At 38.7% G+C, this 15,909-nt stretch overlaps 1 long non-coding RNA gene across 8 annotated transcripts in view; it reads right to left on the bottom strand.

Annotated features, from left to right (window-relative positions):
* Positions 1-14,020, bottom strand: part of LOC143671519 (uncharacterized) — a 70,297-nt gene extending 56,277 nt beyond the window's left edge. For 3 of the 8 annotated variants that reach the window (XR_013169578.1, XR_013169579.1, XR_013169576.1), the window contains exons 1-5: positions 13,876-14,020; positions 13,714-13,779; positions 11,324-11,387; positions 8,391-8,510; positions 2,071-2,250 (exon numbers count right to left, since the gene is read on the bottom strand). This is a non-coding gene — a long non-coding RNA (uncharacterized LOC143671519). Of the gene's footprint in view, positions 1-1,185; positions 2,251-8,390; positions 8,511-11,323; positions 11,388-13,713; positions 13,780-13,875 lie in introns of those variants that run through there. The other 5 variants (XR_013169581.1, XR_013169582.1, XR_013169580.1 and 2 more) reach the window with 3 other exon arrangements.
* Positions 14,021-15,909: the final 1,889 nt, after the last annotated feature.

Below are 15,909 nucleotides of genomic sequence, written 5' to 3'. Positions count from 1 at the left end.
AAGGCTGAAAGAGAAAGGCTAGGGGCATATATGACATCAGAAGGAAAAATAGAGGACAAAAACTGGGGCTGTTGAGCCCCCAGTCTTGGGGTTTGTTCATATGAAACTTAACCCCACAAAAGATAGGTCAAGCCTACTTAAAATTAGGCCTAAGAGTCACCCCCAAGAGAACCTCTTTATTTGCTCAGATGTGGCCTCTCTCTCCAGCCAACACAATAAACAAACTCACCATCCTCCCACTGTCTACATGGGACATGATTCCCAGGGGTGTGAACCTTCCTGGCAATGTGGGACAGAAATGCTAGAATGAGCTGAGACTCAGCATCAAGGGATTGAGAAAACCTTCTTGACCAAAAGGGGGAAGAGTGAAATGAGACAAAGTGTCAATGGCTGAGAGATTCCAAACAGAGTGGAGAGGTTACCCTGGAGGTTATTCTTACACATTAAATAGATATCACCTTGTTATTCAAGATGTAGTGGAGAGGCTGGAGGGAAGTGCCTGAAAATGTGGAGCTCTGTTCCAGTAGCCATGTTTCTTGAAGATGACTATATAATGATATAGCTTTCACAATGTGACTGTGTGATTGTGAAAACCTTGTGTCTGATGCTCCTTTTATCTACCTTATCAACAGACGAGTAAAACATATGGAATAAAGATGAATAATAGAAGAACAAATGTTAAAATAAATTTAGATTGAAATGCTGGTGACTGGTGAGGGGGAGGGGGAGGGGCATGGGTATGTATGAATTTTTTTCTGTTTTATTTCTTTTTCTGAATTGATACAAATGTCCCAAGAAATGATCATGATGATGAATATGCAAGTATATGATGATATTGTGAATTACTGATTATATATGTAGAACGGAATGATCTAAATAGTAAAAAAATAAACAAAAAAAATTAAAAAATGGACTCTGGAGGCCATTCTACCACAAGGTAGAAAAGAGAGGCAGGTAACAGAGTCTCCCTCAGAGACTCTGGAAGGAACCAGCTGTGCCGACACCTTCATTTTGGACTGACTCCTAGCTTCTACAAATGTGAGAGAATAAATTCCTGTTGTTTTAAATAAAAAAAAAAACCATTAAAAAATATAGTAAAAGAAGTAAGGGAATTAAAGATGTACACTAGAAGATATCCATATAAAATAAAAGGCAGAAATTGAAGAACAAAAAAGGCAAAAAACATGTCTGTCTGTCTGCCAATGACAGACATAAAGCCTAGTTTATTAACTACATTAAATGCAAATTCATTAAACATCTTCATTAAAAAGCAGAAATTGGGAGACTGACATGAAAAACAATCCAACTATAGATTGTCCAGAAGAGACACATTTTTATTTTCAATGATGTTGTTAGGTTGAAAGTAACAAAATTTAAACAATGTAATTTGAAGCAATAACCTGAAAGCTGTGGTGGCTATACGAATATGTAATGAAGAGACTTTAAGACATAAATGTTTTACTTCATGAAAAAAGGATTTTATAACAATAAGAAGGTCAATTCATCATTAGGAATAAAGAACAGAAGCATATATGCAACAAACAGAACCCCAAATCACATGAAGAAAAACTAACTGATTCAGTATGAAGATAACTTTTACAATGTGACTGTGGGATTGTGAAAACCGTGCTTTTGTTGCTCCTTTTATCTAGGGTAGGGACAGATGGGTAATAAAATATGGATAAAAAATAAATAATAGGGGTAACACAGGAAAATACATTGGATAGATGGAAATAGTAGTGGTCAATGAGAGGGAGGGGTAAGGGATATGGTATGTATGAGTTTTTCTTTTTATTTATTTTTCTGGAGTGATGCAAATGTTCTAAAAAATGATCATGATAATGAACACATAACTATGTGATGATATTGTGAGCCATTAGTTGTATAATATGCTTGTGTGTGAAGATGTATAAAAAAATTTTTTTTAAACTGATTTAAAGATAGAAATAGTTAATTCACCAATAATATTTGAAGACTTAAACACCCACTTTCAATAACAGATAGCACTAGGTAGAAGATCAACAAGAAATAAAAGGATCCTAGGATCCAAGGCAACAGAAAAAAACTCACTTCTCTTCCTTTCTTTTTTTTCAAACACAATAGAGGAACAGGAGTTGATTTTCTTTTTTGTGATTCTCTGCTGCCATCTATAGGAAGTCATTTAAAATACAACTAAGTTGTGATGTAAGGGTAGCTCAATGTTTGAATCTTCACCTGTCATGCTGGAGACCCAGGTTTGATCACCAGAGCCTGCACATGCCAAAAAAAAAAAAAAAAACTTCCTTAAAAAAATAATAAATAAATAAAAACAAAAACCAACTAAGAAATAATTTTCTTCTCCACTTATAATCCCCTTGATCTGATACAGCAAGCAAACCTACCTCTAAATAAACAGGCAACAATAGAGATATGGCCTCTCTCTCTAAGCCACTGCCCTCCCCACTACATGGGACATGACTCCCCAGGGTGTAAATCTTCATGGCAATATGGGACAGGACTCCTAAGAAGAGCCAGACCTGGCATTAATGGGATTGAGAAAACCTTCTTGACCAAAAGGGAGATGAGAGAAATGAGACAAAATAAAGTTTCAGTGATTGAGAGATTTCCAACAGAGTCAAGAAGTTATCCTGAAGTTATTATTATGCATTATATAGAGATTCCTTTTAAATTTATGGTGTATTGGAGTGGCTGGAGGGAAGTACCTGAAACTGTTGAGCTGTGTTCCAGTAGCCTTGATTCATGAAGATGATTATATAACTATATAGCTTTTACAATGTGACTGTGTGATTGTGAAAACCTCGTGTCTGATGCTCCTTTTATCTACGGTATGGAAAGATGAGTTTTGTTTTTTCTTTTTATTTCTTTTTCTGTAGTGATGCAAATGTTCTAAAAATGATCATCATGAGGAATACATAACAGTGTGATGATACTGTGAGCCACTGACTGTGTACTATGTATGGACTGTATGTATGTGAAGATTTCTCAATAAAAATATTTTTAAAATAAATAAGCAACAGAAGACACTTGATACTCCTCTTAATACCTTGTCTCTCCTCAGAGTTAGAGCTCTGAAGTTATGAAAGTCAGCAGCACCCCATAGGAACTGTTTAAAAAGCTGAAAAAGGGATCAGACTTCAACTAGAGATATGAATGAAGCTGATCTGGATATGACTAAGGTAGATTAGAATACAGGGTAAAGCATGACATAGACAATATTTTAAAACTTCAACTTCTATGTGAGACCAAAGCAAGAGATGTTTATTTGGTGCAAAAGTTATATTTTGGGTAGCCGCATTACCTAATTTAACTTGTATGATCAGTTTAGTTGAACACCAGAAATAAGTGGAATTTTGACTAGGACCTGAGATCTTGTTGGTTTGTCCAAGTTAGTGTGATGCCCCAATATATCGCAGAGTAATTTGGGCACTGAATAAAGAACTATTTGCAAAGTCACCTTGGGGACTGGGGAGAAAGGAGGAAATATTCAATTTCCCCATTTGGAGAATTCCTGATATTCACACAAACAGTGGGGACAACCAAATCATTAGCCCTCAATTTTGGGGTTCACCCATATGAAACTTTTTTCTGCAAAGGAAAAGCTAAGCCTACTTAAAATTATGCCTAAGTGTCACCCCCAGATAATCTCTTTGATTGCTCAAATGTGGCCTCTCTCTTTAAGCCAACTCAGCAGACAAACTTCCTGCCCTCCCCTCTATGTGGGACATGATTCCCAGTGGTGTAACTCTCCCTGGCAACATGGGACAGAACTCCCGGGATGAGTTGGGACCCATGATGAACGGACTGAGAAAGCCTTCTTGACCAAAAGGGGAAAGAGAGAAATGAGACAAAATAAAGTTTCAGTGGCTGAGAGATCTCAAACAGAGTCTAGAGGTTATCCTGGAGGTTATACTTATGTATTATATGGATACACCTTTTTAGTTTACTGTGTATTGCAATGGCTAGTGGTAAGTATCTGAATCTGTTGAGCTGTGTTCTAGCAGTCTTGATTCTTAAAGATGACTGTATAATGATGTAGCTTGTACAATGTTACTGTGTGACTGTGACAACCTTGTGTGTGATGCTCCTTTTATCTAGGGTATGGACAGATGAGTAAAAAAATATGCTTAAAAATAAATAATAGGGGAGATAAGAGGTAAGATAAATGAGGTAGTTTGACATACTAGGGGTCAATGAGAGGGAAAGGTAAGGGATATGGGATATATGAGTTTTTTACTACTTTTTCTAGAGTGATGCAAATGTTCTAAAAATGATTATGGTGATGAATACACAACAATGTGATGATACTGTGAGCCATTGATTATATACTATGTATGAACTGTACATGTGTGAAGATTTGTCAATAAAAATATTTTTAAGTAATAATAAAACATAAAATAGAAAAACAAACAAAAAAACACCTTGCCTCTCCTGTAGCTAAATAAGTAAATCGAATATAATGAGTTGGAAAGTCCTTATATTTATTCTCCAAATGCACAATTATCAAATTAATGCAAAGAGGGAACTGAGAAAATAAGAACAAGATAGTTAAGGATAGGCAATACTGACCATTTCTTTGGCCATTAAACAAACCTCAACAAATTTAAAAGAACTGAAATAATACAGAATACGTTGTCTCACTAGAATGGAACTGAAGAAGAAAACTAACAGACAACAGGAAAGTCTGAAGCACTTGAAAAATAAACATAAATAATCAGTGGGGTCAAATAGGAAGTCTATAAGAAAATGAAGAATAAGTAGACATGAATGAGAATGAAAATGCTGAGCGGGAAACTTCTATCACAAACTGCTTACATTAGAAACAGGAAAGAGCTAATATCCATAATTTAACTTTGTACCACAACAAACTAGTAAAACAAATTAAACCCAAAATAAGTAAAAGGAAAGACATAAGATATGATCAGAAATCAACGAAACAGAAAACAGTAACACAATAGTGAAAAGTAATGAAACAAAAGTTAGTTCTAAGAAAAGATAAATAAAATTGATAAACTACTAGGAAGATTGAAACAAATTTAAAAAAAAGAGAGAGAGAGAAGTATAATTTACTATTACCAGGCATAAAACAGGGGATACCATAGAAAAAGTATCATCAACAGTCAACAGCAATATTGTAATATGCTTCCACTGAATGTAACAAAGGCATTATGCCAAAACAAAATGTCAACAGGCAGGGGACTGGGAAAAGGGTATGGATTCTTTGTAGAAAAAAAGGAAATGTCTTCAGATAGATTATGGTGGCCAAGGCACATGTGCTGGTTTGAAATGATGTATGTACCCTAGAAAAGCCATGTGTTAATCTTAATCCCATTTTGCAAAGGTAGCCATTTCTTCTAATCCCTATTCGATGCTGCATGTTTGAAACTAATTAGATCATCTCCCTGGAGATATGATTTAATCAAGAGTGGTTATTAAACTGGATTAGGTGACAACCTGTCTCCATTCATTTGGGTGGGTACTGATTAGTTTCTGAAGTCCTATAAAAGAGGAAACATTTTGGAGAATGGAGGAGATTCAGAGAGAGCAGAGCAGAACGACAAAGCCACAAGAAGCAGAGAGCCCACAAGCCAGCAACCTTTGGAGATGAAGAAGGAAAACGCCTCCCGGGGAGCTTCATGAAATAGGAAGCCAGGAGAAAAAGCTAGCAGATGATGCCTTGTTCACCATGTGCCCTTCCAGCTGAGAGAGAAACTGTGACTGTATTTGCCATGTGCCTTCTCATTTGAGAGAGAAACCCTGAACTTCATCGGCCTTCTTGAACCAAGGTACCTTTCCCTGGATGCCTTTGATTGGACATTTCTATAGACTTGCTGTAATTGGGACATTTTCTCGGCCTTAGAACTATAAACTAGCAACTTATTAAATTCCCCTTTTTAAAAGCCATTCCATTTCTGGTATATTGCATTCTGGCAGCTAGCAAACTAGAACAGTATGTCTATACACTTAGGCTGGATTGTATGATATGTGAATAAAACTATTTAAAAATGAACAGAGAGGTGCAAGGGTAGTTCAGTGGTAGAATCTCACCTGCCATATGGGAGACCTGGGTTCAATTCCCAGCCTATGCACATCCCCAAAACAAATAAGTCAAAGAAAGAAAGAAAAAACAAACAAACAAAAATTCAACAAATAGTGCTGCAATGATGGGATACTCACATGGAAAAAGAATGAAATGTGACCCTGGGCATATAGCACACACAAAAAAAATGAACAGAGAGAAAGAAGTACTAGACAAAATGTAGAGAAATAGATGTACCTATTCACTGTCAGTAGGGAAATGAGAGGTACAGCACCGTGGAGGACAGTGTGGTGGTTCCACAGGAGCCTGGGGTGGGTTTGCAGTACGACGCTGAACCTCATTGCTCAGTATATACCTGGAGGAACAGAGTGTGGGGAAGCTAATGGACATTTGCACATTGGTTTATGGTGGCAGTGTTCCTGGTCCACAATGAATGGAGGTGGCCTAAGGGTACAATGACTGAGGAATGGAATTGGGATGGTGTATACATACAATGGACTACTGAGTGGCTTCAAGAAGGAATGAAGTTGTGAGGCATGCAACTAGATGAATGAACCTCAAGAGCTGTATGTTGAATGAAATGTTAGGAACAAAAAGACAAATACTATCAGGCCTCAATCATACAGACTAACTATAATATAAAAATTCGGTGAACTAAAGTAGAGAGAATGGGTTATTAGGTTGGAGCTTATTGTAAAGTCCTAGAATATAAGCTCTCACAGCCGTCACATATACTCAGGAGGTGTAACTGTAAATTCTAAATTCTGAGATACTGAGCTGTTTGTATATAACCTGGTCTTTCCCAGAAACTTTGGGTATTTCTGTGACACCCAAGACTCAGAGCTCTGAAGCTATGAAAGTCAACAGTACCCCATACAGGAACTGTTGAAAAGGGATCAGACTTCGACTAAAGATATGAATGAAGCTGATCTGGATAGGACTAAGTTATATCAGAAGACTGGATAAAAGATGATGTCATCCATACTTTAAAATTTCAACTTCTGTGTGATACTAAAGGGAGAGATGTTTATTTGATGCAAAATTTATATTTTGGGTAATGCGTTTCCTATTCAACTTGTATGGTCAGTTTAGTTGAACTAAACACATGGAATATATTTATATTTATTATAAATAAGTACGTGGAAACTTGAATAGGGCAAGAGACTTTTTTGGTTTGTTCAGGTTAGTGTGATGCCCTGATAAATTCCAGAGTGATTTGGACGGTAAATAAAGAAGTATTTGCAAAGTCCCCTTGGGAGAATGGGGAGAAAAGGGAAATATTCAACTCCCCATTTGGAGAATTTCTGATATTCTCAGAAGCAGTGGGGACAACCAAATCATTAGACTGAGCCCTCAATTTTGGGGTTCGCCCATATGAAACTTTTTCCTGCAAAGGAAAAGCTAAGCCTACTTAAAATTATGCCTAAGTGTCACCCCCAGATAATCTCTTTGATTGCTCAGATGTGGCCTCTCTCTCTAAGCCAATTCAGCAGACAAATTTCCTGCCCTCCCTTCTATGTGGGACATGACTCCCAGTGGTGTAAATCTCCCTGGCAACATGGGACAGAAATCCTGGGATGAACTGGGACCTGGCCTCAAAGGATTGAGAAAACCTTCTCGACCAAAAGTGGGAAGAGAGAATTGAGACAAAATAAAGTTTCAGTGGCTGAGAAATTTCAGAGTCAAGAGGCTATCCTGGAGGTTATTCTTACGTGTTATACAGATATCCCCTTTTTAGTTTATGGTGTATTGAAGTGGCTAGAGGGAAGTAACTGAAACTGTAGAGCTGTGTTCCAGTAGCCTTGTTTCTTGAAGATGATTGCATAATGATCTAGCTTTTACACTGTGACTGTGCGATTGTGAAAACCTTGTGTCTGATGTACCTTTTATCTAGGGTATGGACAGATGAGTAAACAATATGGATAAAAAAATAAACAAATAATAGGGGGAACAAAGGTTAAAATAAACTGGGTAGATGGAAATGCTAGTGGTCAATGAGAGGGAGGGGTAAGGGGTATAATATGTATGAGATTTATCTTTTTTCTTTCTTTTGCTGGAATGATGGAAATGTTCAAAAAAAATGATCATGGTGATGAATACACAACTATGTGATGATATTGTGAGCCACTGATTATATACCATGTACGGAATAGAATGTTTGTATGTTCAGTTTTATCAATAAAAATATTTTTTAAAAAAAAAACAGGGAATACCACTCCAGATACTGCAACCACTAAAATGATATAATACAATGAACAGGCTTGTGCTCAAAATTTGACATGCAGAAAAAAATGGACCAACTCCTTGAAAACTACAAACTATCAAAACTCAATCAAGATGAAATAGACCTCACCTGTTTAGTTAAGCTGTAATGGAGAGGCTGGAGAGAACTGCCTGAAAATGTGAAGCTGTGCTCTGGTGGCCATGTTTCTTGAAGATAATTGTATTTGTGTCTGACGCTCCTTTTGTCTACCTTATAGACAGACAAGCAAAACATATGGATTAATAATAAATAAATAATAGGGGGAACAAATGTTAACAAATTGAAATGTTGGTGATTGGTGAAGGGGAGGGGTAAGGGGTATGGTATGTATGAATTTTTTTCTGTTTTCTTTCTATTGCTTTTCTGAATTGATGAAGATGTTCTAAGAAATGCTCATGATGATGAAAATGCAACTATATCACATAGTGTGAGTCACTGATTATATAACAAGAATGGAATGATCATATGATAAGAATGTGTATGTATGTGGTTATGTATCATAAATAAAATAAATTTAAAAAAAACGAAATAGGCAATTTAAATAATTCAAAGAGCTAAAGGAATCTATGTCTAAAGAAGTAAAAGTAATAATACAATAATACAATATCTCACCAAATAAAGAGTATCAATAAAGAGACAGAAACTATAAAAAAGTACCAAAAAGAAATTCCAGAATTAAAAAGTATATGGAATGTTCTGGTTCATGTGACAACATGAACTTTAAAGACATCATGCTAAATGAAATAAACCAGACACAAAATGACAAATATTCCCGGTGCCTGCCCATGCAAAAAAAAAAAAGACAAATATTGTATGGTCTCACTGATATGAAATTATTAGAATAAACAAACTCATAAGAGTCAGAATCTAGAATACAGGTTATGAGAGGATGAGATGGGGACAGGGAATGAGGAGTTAATACTTAAATTGTACAGAATTTCTACAGGGGTATATTGCAAAATTTTGATAGTGGACAGTGGTAATGGTAGCAAAATATTGTGAATGTAATTAACATCACTGAATTATATCTGCCAATATGATCAAAAGGAAATTTTAGAGCATATATATGTTACTAGAACAAAAATTAAAAGAGAAAACAATGAACTGTACAACACAACGAACCCTTATTTTTTATTTTATTTTTTTTGCATGGGCAGGCACCGGGAATCAAACCCGGGTTTCTGGCATGGCAGGTGAGAACTCTGCCTGCTGAGCCACCATGACCCACCCTATGAACCCTATTTTAAATAATGGACTCAGTTAATAGTGCATTTATAAAAATAATCGTCCATGAATTATAACAAATACGCCTCGCTAGTGCAAAGTGTTAATAATAAGGTAGTATATGTGAACTTTGTATTTTATATTTTATACATATTTCTGTAAACCTACAAATTCTCCAATAAAAAGTTAATTTAAAAAACCCATCTACTAAAGATCCACATATTCTCATTTATTCAATCACTCATTACACATTTACTCACTCTAAGTTACTATTATTAATAAAACATAGTACCTATAAATAATTCTTTTAGGGTATACTTTTATTTATTTTGTAATATTAGCTGCACAATAATGATTTTAACTTTTTGACATATTTATTGCAAACACATTTTCAATATCACCACTGTGTTTTAAAACAAAATTTATTGAAACTTATTCCAAAAACCAAAATACAGTTAAGTATCCCTCCCAACTTAATCTCCATCTACCCAGTCCCCCCACCTAGTTCACTATCATTTAGTTTCTTCTGTAAACTTCAAGTGTGTGTGTGCGTGTGTGTGAGTGCACACATATGTTCAAATATGAAGATGGACCCCCCATATCTTTTTGCCCAAAGGGTGGTACACAATATCACTTTTCTGTGCATTTTTAATCACTTAACGATATCTTGTCAGTCTTTCCACATCAGAATATAGAGCACTTCCTCACTTATTTCTAGAGCCTCATTGTATGACTGTACCATAATTTATTTCTCATGAGTGCTCTAATGATAAACATTTGGGTTTTGCTATTACAAACAATGCTACAGTGAATAATCCGGCATATATTTCAAACATGTACAAGTACTGACAAAACTGTAGGATAAATTTCCAGAAATGGAATTGCTGGGCTAGATGCTTAATGTATTCATGGTTTTGAAAGAGTGCCCTAAATTACCAACCACAGGGGCACCAATTCATACGCCCAACAATGCATGACTGTTTCCCACAACCTTGCTAATAGGGTAGTTAATCAAACTTTTGGATTTTGTAGTCACTACGATGGGGGAAAAAAACAGTCTTTTATTTCTGTTTATGGATTTCCAATTTAAATTGGAGTTTGATTAGTAGTCCTTGATGCTGCCACTCCCAGCTTCTGACTAAAATGACTAAGATCTAGAAGAGGAGAAAAGTTTGCAACAACTCTGAAAAGTAGGACTAACAAGGAATCCATTGTCAGAATATTAAACATTACCAATAACTCTAAAGTAAGATAGTTTCCAAGTATTACTAAATGTGGAGAAAAATATGTGTATACATACACACACACCTTCTCCCCATTATCTTCACAATGATCCTTTTGTTATTATCAGCTGTTTGTCAAGTAAACTGGTTCAGATAGCTCAAGTGACTTTCTTGCCTATGGCCATATAGTAAGAGGTCAACCTCAGGTTACTCAACAGCCCAGTCTTTCAGGTCATAGCTCACAATGAAACCACAGATTCCAAAAACTGTCAAATATTTCTCTCTAGACAATTTCTCTATACATAGCATACTACTGCCTGGCTTCCCCGGGGACCAAATTATGGGAGAAATTCAGGCTGCATTAATAAAAGGACTAACAGACACTAGGGAAACATAGCTTGTGCCAAAAGTGCTGCCTCCAGGAATGTGGATACTCCTTAGGACACACGGCACTTAATTGGTCCCATGCTTTGTAGAGTGATGCCAGGCCCAATCTCCAAGATCATTAACTCTTGAGGAAGTTCAAGTAGACACCAGAGGAAGGAAACAAAACCCTCCTGGGAAACGAAGCCTTACCACGATATCACTTCCTTGACAGACTGGCAATCATGCATGGCTCTCCCAGATTTTTAAACGGCAACTGATGGAAAAAAAACAAAGGAGCTCAGGCAATAGGTCCAAAAAGGAGCAGAAGCAATGGGGAAGGACTGAAGCAGAGCAGAGGCAAAGGAGGTACAGCTAGGGCCAGTGTCTTAAGCAAATAAATTCTGTGATCCCATCCAGTTCTACCCATGCTTGACTGCCCCTCCAAATTCCAATTCTACCCTCTTTGACCTCAGAGTCTCAGAAGTCAGAGAAGGAAATGGTTTACAGATAGGGACACTGAAGCAGATAAAGGGGCAGCTACTTGCACAAAATCACAAAGTAAACTAGTATTACAGAAGTCCCCTGACACCCAATGTAATGTTTTTTACAAGCTTAGAAGAGATCCCAGCTTTGAAAGGAGCTTTGGCCTGGACTTCAAAGACTCTGAGTTACAGACTATGGACAGCCACTAATTCCCTGCATGACCTCGGCCAGAAAACTTCACCTCCCTGACCCCCTGTTTCTTAAGCCCCCTTCCAGCTTAGACATTTGGTAACTCAGGAAAGCTTAACAATACTGGGAGTTATTCTGCTCAGGGTGATAATCGCTTAAGCAGAGAAATGAATAGGCTGGGTAAACTGTGACATTCTCAGGGCACATAAATTGTTTTCCCTATTATATGCACATCTTCTAAAGCAGTTCTTAATTAGCAGGGCCAATGTCAGTCAGCCTTGTGACAGGCTGCATGGACAGAAATTCCATATCCAGGAAGAGTGTGGCAATAGGCCCTCTCTGTTTCTTAGGTATCATGGCAAAGCAGGAGTATGGTACTCAAAGCTGAGCACATTTTAAGGGGAACACAAAAAGGCTGGAGCAGCTTTGAGGCCGCAACCAGAATACTGAGTGTATTCTGAACTATGTCAGGAGCAAGAGCAAAAAGGCCTGGGAACAGGTAGCTAAAAGATGCCACGGAAGGTATGGGCCCTTGTTTCAGCTTTTGCGGGGAATGTGGGTGACTTCAAACCTGATGCAAAAGGTATACTGGAGTTCATTAGGTAGATGGGGGTTCAGAGGGACAAATTTCACAGTGAAAGCTTACGGAAAATTTCAAAGTGAAAGCTAAATCTTATGTGGAATAGACCGATTATGTAACTGTAAACCAGGAGAAGAGCATTTACATTTCATCTGGAGGAGGGTTTGGAGAAAATTCTGTATCTGTCCAAGGACATGGTCCTTGGGCTGATATTTGATCTCTAAAGAGAAATAAAACTAAACATCTGTAAACTTTGGAAACACAGCACGAGCCAGCAACAGAGCCTGTTTCACACAGTGAGATATCCAAGTATGTGGAGGAACCCTAATGAAAAAAATCTATGGAACATTTCAAAAGAGTACTTTGGGAGGATGGAGCTAGCCGTCACAAGAATAATGTGTGGAAGTAAATAAGAGACATGTTTCATGTTTTGTGAGGACAAAGGAAGATAACGGAAGTGGAACTACCTTTCATCTTCAAGACTGCTATACCTCCTATCTGTTTGTGCTTATCAGACAGCCAATTAATTCCCCATCCCATAGCACCAAGTCAGTAAATCAGTGCTAGGAAGCAGGCCAGGTTATAAACAATCTTTACCAAGCCTGGCCCACCACCTGCTCCACTGAAATCTCCCATTCTATTTCACTCATGCCAGAAAAGGCCATTTGCATTTCTGCCTCTATGCCTTTTCCTGCCTGCAATCCACTCTCCTCTCAGCCAACCCACATCCTTTGTCCACCTACATTTTAAGGATCCAGCTCCAGCTCCAGTTCCTCCCTGCAGCCTTCCCCTACTGCCCCAGTCCTTAGGGATCTCTCCTTCGGCTAAACTCCTTTGGATCTTATGGCCTGACCCCTTCATCTAGCAGGCATGACATTCTCATTTGGGTGTTACTACTATTCTCACATCCCTGGGTGTTGTTTCTCAAAATACATCATGTGCTTTCTCCTTAACGCTCTGAACCAGTCACACCTTAAGCCAGTGCAATTTTGCTGCACGTGGGACTCACCCGGGAACCTTAAAAAATACTGATTCCTAGTTCTCACACCCAGACACTGTGATTTAATTGGTATGGATTACAACCTGGACACAGGGATTTTTGAAAGCTCCCCTGGTGATTCTCAAGTGCAGGAAGTTTGGAAGTCACTTGCATAGGCATTAGACCCGCGTTTGTGGACCAAAAAGATGAGGATGAATTGGACCAAAAAGATTAAGATAAACTGAAAGACGGTGCTGTTTTTGGCGGAACCGGGAAGAGTCTGCAGAAGATATCGGAGCAGGGGGATTCTAATTTAGTGACAGGCCCTACAGAGACCCCCGGCTGGCCGGGAGGTTGACCGATACTCACATCGTTGCCATAAGACTCTGCTGGGAGAGAAAGAGCCTGTGCCACAGACACCAGCTCCCCCGAAACCTGGGAAAGAAAAAAAAATGGGAAGGGGGTAGTTGTAGTTCAAGCACCGCTCCGGTTCGACTTCCCCACTCACCCGGCCCCACAGCAGCGTCTCACCAGCTCATCTGCTCCACTTGCCGACTCCATGTTGCAGCCCGGAAAGCGTGACTTCAACTCCGGAAGTGATTTTTTTTTTTTCCTGGAAAGGGAGGGACAGGCAAGGGACGCTCTGGAGCTGCTGCGTCTGCGTGCACCGTCCCCTCCCCCGCCGGGTGGCGGTAGGCGCTGGCCGGCTTCACGCGCCCTGCGCAGGCGCAGAAGAGTTGCTTTCCTGGGCGGTCGCTGCTGCCGCAGAGAAGGAGGGGGGAGACTGCGGGAGGAGCCCGAGTTCATTTAATGCGGTTTTCCTGGCCCCAGCGCGCAGTCTGTCCACAGAGAGTTGAATTCACACCCGAAATAAAGGAATACATCACAAACAGGCATGGCGCTAGGCGAGGCAGAGGGATGAAAACCTAAGTTCTTGCCTTGTAAGAACTAGATGTAGTGAGGGAATGAAAGTGGTGATCACAGCATAGCACCATATATGCTCTGCAACACCAAGGAGGGACACCTAAGCTTTTATGAGAAGGACATTTAGCCAGGTAGCCAAAGTAGATTGGGAAAGACACTCCAGGCAGAGGGAACCGGGTGTGCAAAGGCATTGATGAATTAATCATCATGACACCTTGCGGGGCAGTGCAAAAGTAGCATAGCCAGAGCAATAGTGCACTCATCTATGATTCTTCTGGGGAAGAGAAGGGCATTGTATGGTGACTATTAAGGCCTTGAGACATCACCCTAAACGCAATGGTAAGCTACTGAAGGTCAGCCTCATGATCTGACTTAGGTTTTAGGAAGAGCATTCTAACACAATATGGAAGATGCATTTGAGAAAGACAAATTTGGAGGCAGAGAGCCCAGCTAGAAGGCAGTGGGTGATCAAACCCTAAGCCAAGGCAGTGGCAGTTGATATGGTATTGGAGAATTACTAAGGGAAATAGAATTAGTAGGACTTTTTGACTAATTGGATGTGGAGGTGTAACAGAAGTCAAGAATTAAATGATTATGATTACTGAATCATTTATAGATTTTTTTTATATTGTAGAATAGACAGAAGTTAATACCTGAAATTACTGAAACTCAACGAGTCTCAGCCCTATATGTATACTTGATATTGTAATGGTTTTTATAGACTTGTCTCAGCCCTGTTTGCAGTTACTATTATAATGGTTATTCTAGCTTAGTCTCAGCCTAGATATACTTACTATTGTAATTGTTATTCTAGCCTAGCCTCAGTCCTGTGCACAGTTAATATTGTAATTGTTATTATAGCCTGATCTCAACCCTGTTTACTGTTAATCTTTAATGGTTTTTCTAGCCTAGTCTCAACACTGTGTATACTTAATACTGTAATGGTAACAACTCCACCACCGTCCTGCTTTGAATCCATCAAACCTCTCAACTCAGACTCTAGGAGATAAATTTTGGGGCCCATGGGCCATCTGACCTGCTTTATGCATAGCATTAAACTCTTTCTCTCTTTGAAACCCTGGTCATAGATTGGCTGTTGTGTACATCGGACAGACAACTGCACATTTGTGCAGTATCAGAGGATAAAGGAAAATTGGGATTCCAGTATGACTCCCAGGTTTCAGAATAGAATTTGGGAAGATGAGTATCAGTGAGCTAGAAAACACCAGAGAAGGGCCAGATTTGGGGGAGAGATGATGAGATTAATGTGAAGAGCTGAGTTTAAAGAGCTTCTGGGACATGCAGGTAGAGTTGACCAAGCAGGCGGAGATTTGATTGGAAATTGACTTCTGTGGTGTCCCCACTAGCTCCCGAGTGGACTTACTGCTCTAATTACTGTCATTTTTCACTTTCCCATTTCTCTGGCCCAGTTCCCTTAGTGGACTATTCTAATAGCAGAAATACTGTGACAAGAGCATTCTTCTGGACTTTCTTCCTCTCTCAGTTAAACTTTGGCCATTGGGTGGCAGTAGAGCTCCATTAATAAGTACAGCTTCACTCTTCCCCCGCCTTTTGTGTTTAGAAAAAAACAAAATAAAAAGTGCTCTTCAGTGTCAGAACAAAAATTCTTTCTTCAGTGGG

The sequence above is a fragment of the Tamandua tetradactyla genome, chromosome X (assembly GCF_023851605.1).
Source record: "Tamandua tetradactyla isolate mTamTet1 chromosome X, mTamTet1.pri, whole genome shotgun sequence".
Taxonomy (NCBI): domain Eukaryota; kingdom Metazoa; phylum Chordata; class Mammalia; order Pilosa; family Myrmecophagidae; genus Tamandua; species Tamandua tetradactyla.
The sequence above is the reverse complement of the archived record's forward strand: the minus strand, read 5'-3'. Positions and strand labels throughout refer to the sequence as shown.